Here is an 11,265-nt window from a genome sequence, read left to right as displayed (position 1 = left end):
TGTCTTCTTGACAATAGATCTGAATTTGGACCCGTTTCATTTGTAATATTTTTTGGAATATTATTATAAAAACGTATTTTCCCAGAAACGACTTTTTGTTTTGTGAAATGTGACTTTTATACTTAGGCACCTACTTACTATATGTGAGGTGGTTGCAGACTGAATTATTTGGAAGCGAAACAGAACCCCCCCGCATCCCTTTTGAGATTCCTTAATTAATATTTTTTAATATAAAATATTCAGAAATTTCATTAGATATATTTAAGATTTTTCTGTTTTTCAGGAGACTGGAGATTTGGGAACCGCGACTAAATAGCAAAGTTGTCAATCTCCAAATAACCAGAAGTACCAGAACAATGGAAAAGTATAATCGAGTCAAGTCGATAATAAAACACGAACAGCGCCTCTAGCGGAACGTTTGCTATGTTCGTGTTTCCATACAAATTGAGATTTTAACGCGAACGCGATCGAGACGTATTTTGTAACCGAAAACTTATACTTACTAAGTACTACTACAAAACTCGAAACTTAAAGTTCGTGTCGTGCGGTCCTTCTGACACTTATAAGTACTATTTAATACGGGAGCCAGAGGGACGGTACGATACGAACTTCGAGTTTCGAGTTTCGTAGTAGCCCTGCTGATTAGATTACTGATGGATAGTCCGATTACGATGGTTACCATGATCTTGTTAAAGTAGCTTTGTTTTAGTATGTATATTGTAATTTCAACTCTAGCTATCAGCCTTCGATAGCTCAGTTGGTAGAGCGGTGGACTGTAGAGGAAAATCACTGTCATCCATAGGTCACTGGTTCAAATCCGGTTCGAAGGAGTACTTTTTTCTTTTTCAACTTTAATTTTTAGGTTTCCACATGAAGGGTGACAAGCAGAACTCTATGCACCCTGTTCGTCTGTCTGTCTGTCACATGACTGTATCTCAAGAAAGGTAATGGATTGACAAGACAGCTGAAATTTCCACAGTATGTACGTGTTTTTACAACAACAAATAATAAAAATAACAATAAAATTATTGAGAGGGGTTTCCATAGATAGGTACAGGAAACTAATTATTTTTAGTTTTTTTCTTAGTTTTAATATTCACCCTAAGATTGACTCACGCTTGACCCGTTCTTACTAGTTAGGTTTATCTCTAGTATCTGTCTTTTGCTACTTAATATATTTTGGAGTCCACATGGCTGATGTCGAAAGTTCCTTACATTTTTCTTTAAATTCCGTATAGAAAGTACAAAAATTAAAATAAATCACCACCCATTTTATTCTGTTAAAAAAAACTTTATTTGGTGTAACTGTACCTACAACATAATTTTTGAAAGATTTAAGAAAAACAAAAAAAAAAATTCCTTTTTAATACAATTTTTTTACGACATGACCAATTAATTTGAGATTTATACAATAAAATTTACATGTTGTTACAGCAAAGTGTAAGACTTGTACTATTTGTTATTCTGTGGTGTAAGTAAATGCTTACAACAGAAATAAAAATAAAAATTGGAAATTCAAAAAGAACGCTGCGGACAGGATTCGAACCTGTGCGGGTAGAACCCAATGGATTTCAAGTCCATCTCCTTAACCACTCGGACACCGCAGCTGATACCGAAGCGAGAGAAATATAGGATCACTTACAAAAGGCATATTTTATTGAATTAATGGATATTTTTCAGTGAACTGGGTAAGTAAATTTCACAAAGAAATTGAAAAATTGTCTAGTACAGTAAATGTAGATAGCAAATAGTTTACTATTTTTTTTTATAAGTTTTGTTGTACTTACAAAAACGAATAGGTACAGTTCAGGCTTAAATTTAATACATGACTGCGAAGTAAACAGACTACTAGTGTACTTCTTACGACTTAATACTAAGTAAATAAAAAACTCATTGTCCTTCTACCGTATGTAGTTGGGTAAAAAACAATTAAACCGGGAAAAACGTTGCTTACTTAATGTAATTAAAAAGTTAAGTATCTACCTAGGTGATTTGATTTAGTTTCAGGTTTTTTTTCGATTATTTTAATTAAGGATAGTTTTATGTACTTAAATAGTTTTAATTTAATATTTAAAAGGTCAAAATATTATAAGGTAATTTTGAAATTTATAATGGAAATACATAAATCCAAATGAATTGTTGCATGAAAGAAAGAAAGAATGAAAAGTAAATAAAAAACAGTTTTTACAGTAAGAAACCCCTGCCCTCGCTCGCTTCTGACAACAAAAAGAAATTCGGGTTTCCTGACAGGTGAAATATCGGTAGATGGCGTTAGTATCGTCAGGTTGGTTTGAAGTTTCATAAATTTACCAATTTAACCATTACAAACATGTATACCTAAATAAATATCACAGTTGTCATGTCAAGCGCGTTTTATGATAATAAAAGTGCCAACAAGCTTGTCAAAGAAACCCTTTGTCCCAGAATGTGGAGAGTGAGCTGAGCACTGGCATTAAGTATTTTTGTATACTAACAAAAGATGGCGCTTTACATTCCGAACAGTTTGGCTACTCAAAGCTAGATGGTGTTCATAACTACAAAAGCTATTTTCTAAGTAGTTCGGCTACTCCATTAAAGATGGCGCTGCCGTCAACAACATTGAGCGTTGAGTTGCAAACTTGCAAAACATAGGTAAACAGAATTGCAAAATTACTTGCGTTGTTTCATTATTTGTAATAATACTGGTATGTATATATTTTTCTTGAATAATAAAAATAGTTCGTTTAGAAAACGAGTTGCTCAAAATATCAGAAATTTTTTATTGTTTTTTTTTTACAAACTTCCGTAATTGAAAATTCGATAAATTTGCAATGTTTTTTGTGATAGCAGACGTAACAGAAGTCATAAAAGCGATCACAATTTTGATAAGATAAATCTTTACCTAAGTATTTATACTTTCCACTTAAACTCACTAAAACACTAAAGGGAAGAACGTTTGAAAGAGGATTTATAGTTTTTTTTTATAGAAATCTTACACATTTTCAACCATGAATTTTCGTATTTTTTAATACAAATTTCTAAATGAATTTCTACTCTTCTATCTAGCATTTTCACTCCCCGATTTTAGTCCACGGCAGTAAAAGAATGAACAGAAAGAAATGGTGAATAACATTGTGACTCCTGATGTGTTAGATAATAATACATACATACGTGTAAACGTGTTCAAACAATAATTTTGAATACCAGCATTTTTAGCTGCCTTTACTTTTTGTTGACTGTACTTGGATTGTTATTCAAATTACATTTGCATACCAAATTTCAAGTCGGTGCCATTAATCGTTAAAGAGTTCCGTCCTGCGGGTCCTGCGGAGACAGTCCTGGCCAGACCACCAGAATTTCACTACCACATTAATGTATTGTCACCCGGGTCAAAGTTCGGTTGCAAGATTTGACCTGCACATACATTGTAAGCTAAATAAAAGCTTGTCAAAATTTTGCACTGTACGGTCGGTTCCCTAACTTATGTACCTATCCACTTTTTCATAGGTAGTACTACTACTAATGAACTGAACTACTACTAATGAACTGAATAATCAGATATTTATATGAATAATACGTTTGTTTGTTCTTGGGTCTTGGATGTTTATTATGCCTTTAAGTATGTATTTATCTATATAGAGGTAAGTATGATTATCTGTTGCCTAGTATCCAAGCTTTGTTTAGTTTGGGACTAGGTCAATTGGTGTCAAGTGTCCCATGACATTTACTTATTTATTGATTTATAGTTGCATAAAAAGTGGATACTTATGTAAGGCCATCCTATTGTTTGGGTTTTCCCTTTAGTATCATGTTCTAAGTACCTATAGTAGGTCCTATACTTTCAATCAAGTCCAATTAGATTGCTGTTCCCATGTTCAGTTTTTGCAGCCAGGAAACCCAGGCCGACCTTCACGCTGCCAGTTCAATTGTACATGATAATCCACAATACGACAAGAAAACTGTCAGCTCACTGTTTTGTACACAAACAACAGACACCTTTTTGCGCGGCGCGGAAGACGAGGTTTACGTTGATAATGACAAATAGTTACATAGTTGGTACAACATGGGTTTAGCTGTTTAATAACCTAGGCAACTTAGAAGTTGCAAAACGACGCAAAAAGAGGGGTGTTATAAGTTTGACCGGTGTCTGTCTCTCTGGCTCTCTGTGTGTCTGTCTGTGGCACCGTAGCTCTTAAACGGGTGGACCGATTTGAATGCGTTTTTTTTATTTGAAAGCAGGTTTTCTAGCGATGGTTTTTAGACATGTTTCATCGAAATCGGTTTAGCCGTTTTTGAGATATTGAACTTTGAAGTAACAAAGTCGGGGGTTTTCCAACTTTTTGTTGGTTAGGTTATATCAAACATCTAAGAACCAACGTAAAGAATCTCGCTTTCAAGTTAAAAAAACCGCATCGAAATCGGTCCATTCGTTTCAGAGCTACTACTACATATTATTATGTGATATTAATACGTATTAAATAAAATTTAGTTAAAATTATTCATTAAATTCATCACAAACCGGCGCAAAAATGTAGCCAGTCATTCTTTCACAGACTTAGGAGAATATTGTACATATACATAATATAAAGTTAGATTATTTTTAGGATAACCAACTAACAATTATTATTAACAACAACAATGAACAACAATTATACATTCTTTTTAAATAGCCCCATTCGTAAAAAAAAAACTTTTGTTTTTAATAATTCCGTCCGAACGACTACGCCTTGATTAACCTATGACAGGTGCCTTGTTTGAAATACAAATCAAAGGGCAATATTTAAAACATGTCTCGAGATAAAACCTTTTACGATTTTAACATAGGCGTTAGTAATAAAACTGAACAACATAAACTTTACTACGTCTCAGTTAAGGACAGACAGACGGATATAAAAAACAAAAGTGGGTAAGGTAGGTCGTAAACGTTGCATTAGAGGTCGCTTACTAAATGTAAACAGGACAACGGTACAGGTGGTTACAAAAGCGTTGGCGAGATTTATTTTCTTAAATTTATCTAAAAAACTGGGAAAAAGTGTGTCAAGCCAAGCGCAGTGCAGGGTTCCGTACTATTAACTTTTACTATGGTACTTGGTAGCTACTACTATGCAGCAAATATTCAAAATTTCGTTTTAATCAACTACACTTCTTAACTTGAAGAGTCTGCTAAGCGGTGATAGTTTTTCTTTTGAATTCGTTATATACAAATACTACCACTACGATTTTTTTCAGACTTTTTAAGCCAACGGGTTGTAGAAAAGAAGTGGGACACTTGACACCTCAGATCATACAAACGAAATGATTTGAGCTTGACACTTATAAAAATAAGCACAATACGATTAATAACTTGAAAACATACAACGTTCAACGTATCGTACCTACGTGTCCAACGACACCTCATACCAGGGATTTCGACTAGAAATAACCTAACCATAAAAATTTCATTCTTAATACAAGCTTTTTTGCTGACTGTACTTTTTAGGGTTCCGTAGCCAAATGGCAAAAAACGGAACCCTCATGGATTCGTCATGTCTGTCTGTCTGTCCGTCCGTCCGTATGTCACAGCCACTTTTTCCCGAAACTATAAGAACTATACTATTGAAACTTGGTAAGTAGATGTATTCTGTGAACCGCATTAAGATTTTCACACAAAAATAGAAAAAAAAACAATAAATTTTGGGGGTTCCCCTTACTTAGAACTGAAACTCAATTTTTTTTTCATCAAACCCATACGTGTGGGGTATCTATGGAAAGGTCTTCAAAAATGATATTGAAGTTTCTTTTAAGTATATAAAATTTCAAGTCAATCTGACTACTGGAAGTTGGATTACAGACAGACAGACAGACAAACAGACAGACAACGGGACAGGTGAAACTAAATAAAAGCTTGTAAAATACCTGTCCCTACTTTAAATACGTGTGGAGGAGGAATACCGAAAAATTTCACGTTTCAAAATTTCAATTTATCACTTTCAGCGTGGTTATTATTCCTTGTAGGACTACGGAGCCCTAAGAAGTAATTCTAAACTTATTCCACTATTAAGATGTGTCACTATTCATATTGCCAATCATTTTGATTCGGCTGGTTGTTTGGATGTAGGTACTGACAGACGGAACTCACACGGACCCAGCGACGTTCATTCACCAACTAAACATTTCAAACCACAAAAGCAAGAACAATCTGATAAAACAGTACAATGTGGCCGAAACAGTTCGCTTTGTACTTTTTTAGATTTTACGTAGTTATGATTCTCATAGGTCATTGATCGACGGTAAAATCAGCTTTTGGTCGGGGATGATTTTTTAAACTACTTAACTCGAAAATATTAAACCACTAAACTCAATAACAGTTCGCTGTTTTAGTTGTATAGTGACAAGTACTAACTAAAAAAAAAAAAACATTTTTTCTAAGAGAGCAAAAGAGAGGAGGAGGTGAGGAGGCCGAGGAGCGGCTCTCCTGGATTTTATTTGAAGTAGCAATAAATGCTTTTTTGTAACTTTTGCGTGGATTTTTGAGCGATATGATTTCAAAGTCCGATTTCTGTGCTTGATTGTACCCTGATTTTAGTTGCATAATATAAAACATATAAAAGGAAAATATCTACCTACTTGAAACCAAAAGTCGAGGTGGTTATTTTCTCCAGGCAATCTTTCACGGCCATTTAATAGTTATTGCATCTCGCCACACACAGTTTAACTTAAAATAGACCACAAACAATAAATCCCCGAGGCCTTTTAAAAATGAAAGTGAGAGATAGCGACGAAAAGTAGAATTGCTTTTAAAACTTTTAAAGTATTTGGCGCCATGATAAAAAATGGGACCGTTTTGGATAAGTACAGTTGTTTGCGAAGGACGTGTTATAGATAACGCAGTTGGGCAAAAGAAGTCGCCACAGTGTACAGTCAGCAACAAAGATATGAATACAGCCAAAGTGCAAAAAATATTGTAACACGACTTTAATGTTCAGGCAATAAAGTCCTGTATACATATTTTTGGCACTTCAAACGTATGCGTATTTTTGTTGCTGACTGTACAAATAAAAGAAAGACAAGTGGCATAATGGCATTATTAAGATGTCATTCATTTAATAATATGTTTTTGGATAATACAATAGTATTTATACCAACAACCAGTATAACAGGTACAAAAGTACTTATAATAATAACAAAGTAGAAATTCGGTTCTGTCAGTGTGAGTATAGTAAACAATTGTCTTTTTTATTTTACGTTATATTAATACTTATTATGTTTGGCCAAGTGAATAATTTGATTTCTAAAGCGGCAATTACACTGAGTCGTTCGCCGCATGCTGCATGAGGCGACCGCAAAAGTGTAAAGAACACGGTAGTCGTCCGCATTCGGCGAGCGACAGCTGCCACCGCCTTAATATGGCCGCCGCAGTAGACGGACGACGACGACGACGACGAGACGAGACGACGTTCGTTCGCCGAAGTAGTTTGAAACAAATTCGGCGACCGCATTAGGTGAACGACGCAGTGTAATTGCCGCTTAATTCTACCTACCTAACCTGTCAGTAGCGCTGCTTGAAAAAAAATAAATCTGACTGAAAAACGGCCAGTAGGTACTTTAATTATCTTAATAGTTATGCAATCTCACTATGATATTAAAACTTAAAAAAACACAACGTTGAAAGTATTAATCAATCCTTCTTTCGATTCTGAACAAACTACTTTCAGGTTTTCATTTATTTGACTATTAAACACCTTGTGTAGTCCCCCCTTTCTCACAACATTGCGGGTAACCAACAGGCCGGTGTTTTCCTAGGAGACATAAGTCCAACCAGTCCAACCCCCTTAAACCTCTAATCAATTTCTAAGCCAACCACTAAGTTTGCGGAACTAATAATACATACCTCATACGCCAAATTATAGCTTTACCTACTGTTTCCGTTTAGAGGCGTCAATTTCGCTGTCGTGTACGCCATGTTTACAAGTTTCCACTTTCCTTCCCCTGTGACGCGTGCGCAGGCGCACAAAGGCACGTACGCACGCGCTCTTCCTGAAAACGATGTGATTGGTTGACGTGATGATCGATCTCCGGTGACAGCGATCGATTTGGAACTTGACATCATCTTGACGTTAACACTAGGGTATTGGAAATCAGCCAATTTTAGGTAAGTACAACTTTATGCATTGAAAATAGTTCAATCGGGTAATTTTTTTTATTGGGTAATAGTTGTTTACTCGTAACAATTAAGCGTTCTTAATTACTTAATTACAGTCAGTGAATTTGTGTGATTTTTGTTGGATTCTCTTCTGCTTTTTTGAACTGAGCTAGATGCGTAAGGCTCATTTTCCACACTAAGAAAAAAAAGGTTATATTCGGATAACTTTGTTTCGAATTTCATCCTTCAGTGAAACCTCCAGGCTCCAGCATAGCACCTCCCATCTCCCGATAAATGACTATTGTAGTGACTACCTAACCTACTATCTAGGCATTTGCGTACATGATTCTTCGGGCGTATGTTTTATTGTTTTATTCGTGATTGTACAGTCGGTTGCGTGTGGTTAAGTGGTATCGCTCCTGTAACTTTGTACCTAATGGGGGCCGGTTGACCACAACACGAGTCACGTTGGTAGGCTGGTGGTAGGCATTACGTTAGGTTTCATTTCATACGTAAATAAGTACCTAAGTATATTGGGCCTATACTACTAAATGCAAAATTCGAATTTCGTATCTTGCTGTTACGCTTACGCTAATATTATTTAATACGAGAGTGAGAGGGACGGTACGATACGGTCTTCGATTTTCGAATTTCGTAGTAGCCCCTCTGTCCGTGCATGCCTGTTTTAGAATGGGACGGACCCACTTCTTCCCCGTGGGTGTCGTAAAAGACCACTAAGGGACAATATGAGAGTGGGCATCAGCGCTCTCTTCAACTACGAACTCCGGGCTCCAATACAGAGGCTACTACGAAACTCGAAAATCGAAGTTCGTATCGCACCGTCCCTTTCGCTCGCGTATTAAATGACATAATCATCAGCGGACGCCAACATACGAAGTTCGAGTTTTGCACTTTGTAGTACATAGCCTCCAAAGTTCTCGCGTATTTTATAAAGGATCAATTAACACTAAGAATAACGGCTGAATGTACTTTATAAAGTACAAATTGTTCATTGAATAAATAATTCTAAGGGGCTGTTTCACCATCCATTGATTAGCATTAACCGACGGTTAAATGTGATGCCGTCTCCGTCTATTCGAACAAAACAAATAGAGACGGCATCACACCTAACCGCCAGTTAACACTAAACAATGGATGGTGAAACAGCCCCTAAGAGTTTTGAAGTAATGTCCAAAATAACAAAGCAGGTCAACCACGTCTAGGTCTTAAACGCTAAGTTTGTTAAAAAATGTCGGGACTCAGGAGGATAGGGCGCGGATTTTACTTCTATTTTATTTTAATGGGAATTCCCGTAAATCACATCGTGGATTTCATTATCGTTGTATGTATTTAAAACATCAACACCAAATTTTATGACTGAACCCCAGCGGTTGAGATTTCCAGATCCCATGCAAATATCGGAATAAAAAATAGCCTATGTGTTAATCCAGTCGCCCATCTACATATCCATTATTCATTTAAATCCATTAAGCCATTTCAGTGTTAAGTGATTCTGAAAGACTGACTCTGATTCTGTCTGAATCTGGTCTGATTTTAACCTGAAAAAAATACTTAAAGATGATAGCGGCTTAATGGAGTTACCTAAAAGCTTGATTATTTTACCACTATCAGAAAATCACCAACCGCATGCACCTTTTCCGCTACATCGTCCAAGCCCATAATAACGAGTCTAAATGACAAATTAAGTACAGCCTTGCCAGTTGCAATTACATTTCAGTTTTACACATTTTAAACCCGTTTAAATCGCGGGTAAGTGTTTTTAAAATGCATCTCGCTCGTCTGCAATGATCTTGGATCATTGAACCAACTGGAGGCGCCATATGCATTATTGCAAAAGTTGTCACTCAACAAACAGGCAATATGTTACCGATGCAGCGTACTCACGGTCGAGGAAAGAGAATTGCGTTCCTGCGATTGCGGAGCGGACGGTTTTGTAGCTTTGTATGGATTTCTATGGTACTGCGTGCACTGCATCGGCATTGCTGCGCCATAGAAATCTATACAAAACTACAAATCCGTCCACTCCGTATGGTGCGTACGTTCCGATTCAGACGCAGTGGACGCGCAGCTTAAACAGTCTGACGGAAAGAAGTGATGAACAATGACAGTCTGTTGGCATAATGTGGAGATCTTATGACTGTATAATTCTAAGACCTTGATGGAAACCCACCATTAACAAATAAAATATTTCATTTCATTTAGCCAATTGCAGGCAAGACCGTAAGACCGTAACGTCAAAAAAACCTCACGATACTAACGCCATCTAGCGATATTTCATCAGTCTTTTAGCCGTCATTGTGATTCCAATAAGGCCTCAGTGTATTGTCTAACATTCGCCATTTATTTCTTACTCTCATTCTACACCGTGTGGCAGAAAAAAGTGGTGAAAACGATTGTGATTCCATGCATGTAAGACAATAAGGCCTCAGACACCGTCATCGCATTTATCATCTCTTTCTACCCTCGTCTTATATCGCGTGACAGAAAGAAGAGGTGAAAATGATTGAGATTCCTACTGCTTTGAACCCCTTCTACACGATCGGGACCGACCGTCGACCATCGTGTCCTTGGTCAGGTCAACCAATTTTAGACAGGGGTTTTAGACAATACGGCCTTTGGTTAAACGGTGGATGCAGGCCGCTTCCAACCGAAGCAACTGGAGGTCTATGGGAGTCCTATTGTTACTGTTAGCGGACGTCCTACGGCTGGTATGATAATGGCGAATGATGATAAGACGTCTCTTGTGGGTTAAATGCTGTAAAGAAAATTGTGCAAATGAGATGTCGTGTATGGAATGTAAGAGTGAATCGTTTCCATGGAAGTGACGCTCGATCGCGTCCGCGTTTGTCTCTTCTTGCCGATAAATTACGTTTCTTGCATTCCTTTGTAATTTTATCACTATTCCGATCTTGAATATAAGAAGCGATGAAAAAACTTACGTTGATTAATTCAAAATGTTTGCATCCGGAGTATTCAATATTCTGACTGAATTCATTTCAAGTTTCACAGTTTGAATAATTCTGCTGGATTAGTACACTGTTGTTGGAATGTCTGTAGAATATATTGCGACAGTGTGACGCTCTCGAGCTACAAAAAATTACAAAGATTATAATAAATCGCCAACCCTCCCTCCTAAATGTAGA

The 11,265-nt window shown here is 36.7% G+C and overlaps 2 non-coding genes across 2 annotated transcripts; one reads left to right on the top strand and one right to left on the bottom strand.

Moving 5' to 3' along the window:
- The first annotated feature begins 742 nt into the window (after positions 1–742).
- On the top strand, positions 743–830 carry TRNAY-GUA (transfer RNA tyrosine (anticodon GUA)). Its single transcript is given in 2 exon segments — positions 743–779; positions 795–830. It is a non-coding gene; the product is annotated as a tRNA-Tyr (tRNA).
- Positions 831–1,525: 695 nt separating this feature from the next.
- TRNAS-UGA (transfer RNA serine (anticodon UGA)) lies at positions 1,526–1,607 on the bottom strand. The gene has a single exon. It is a non-coding gene; the product is annotated as a tRNA-Ser (tRNA).
- Positions 1,608–11,265: the final 9,658 nt, after the last annotated feature.

The sequence above is a fragment of the Choristoneura fumiferana genome, chromosome 23, assembly GCF_025370935.1.
Source record: "Choristoneura fumiferana chromosome 23, NRCan_CFum_1, whole genome shotgun sequence".
Classification (NCBI taxonomy): domain Eukaryota; kingdom Metazoa; phylum Arthropoda; class Insecta; order Lepidoptera; family Tortricidae; genus Choristoneura; species Choristoneura fumiferana.
Note: the sequence above shows the minus strand (reverse complement) of the source record. Positions and strands in the feature narration are given on the sequence as shown.